This window comes from Triticum aestivum, chromosome 2A (genome assembly GCF_018294505.1).
Source record: "Triticum aestivum cultivar Chinese Spring chromosome 2A, IWGSC CS RefSeq v2.1, whole genome shotgun sequence".
NCBI lineage: Eukaryota > Viridiplantae > Streptophyta > Magnoliopsida > Poales > Poaceae > Triticum > Triticum aestivum.
Genome location: NC_057797.1, coordinates 18,173,127 through 18,174,010, shown reverse-complemented (window position 1 = coordinate 18,174,010; position 884 = coordinate 18,173,127).

Here is an 884-nt window from a genome sequence, read left to right as displayed (position 1 = left end):
GGATAAGGTACATAAGTTATCAGGTCTGCGATGTGTGAGTACCATGCTATTCACATAAAAGCTCGTCAACTCCCCCCTCCCCTTCGGCCGCCAAAGTTATCAGGACAGGGGTAAATAAGTTATTGGGTCTTTAAATGTGTGAGTTATCATTCTATTCACAGAAAAATTACCGGGGATATGTGATCAACTCCTCAAAGAATAAAGAAAAAGGAATCAACACGGAATGGCCAAAAAGTATGATGTGCATTCTTTTGCACAACAAATAGTCTAGCTGAGCTGGTTAGTGTGTGTTCAAATCCCATATTCAGCGTCATTTTTTTGGACTAAAAATGTAACCAGGGTGTGCCAATAGATCTTGTACCCACAAAAAATGACAGATCCAATCCAGAGAAAAAAAAATCACGGTAGTCAATTCCATAGTCTCCGAATTCTTCTCACTAAATTCGCCATCAAGTTAGCAGGTCGTTCACATTTAATCTTGAACAAAGAGCCACTACGCTACACATTCACAGTCTGGGCGAATTTGACAACAACAAAGTCTAGGTGAGTTGGTTACAGTGGTTGTGCACATGCAGGAGGTTGGGGGTTCGAATCCCGTCCTGGCCGCCGTTTTCTCGCGGAGTGGAGCGCGCCTGGATGAATCGCGACCATGGGATGCTAATCGGACGAGGCCCGAATTGTACGTGCCTGTCGCTAAATTCCTTTAAATACATGTAAAGATAATATAATTTTTAGAGTTATAAATAATTTAATTAATGGTTTATCATGTAACTACAAGACCAGAACAGCGAGAAATAGTGTACACAATCATATGGCTTAAAAGTTTCAACCATTATTAAGGTTTATCATGTGTCTCCCTCCCCCCCCCTCTGTCTCTCTCTCTC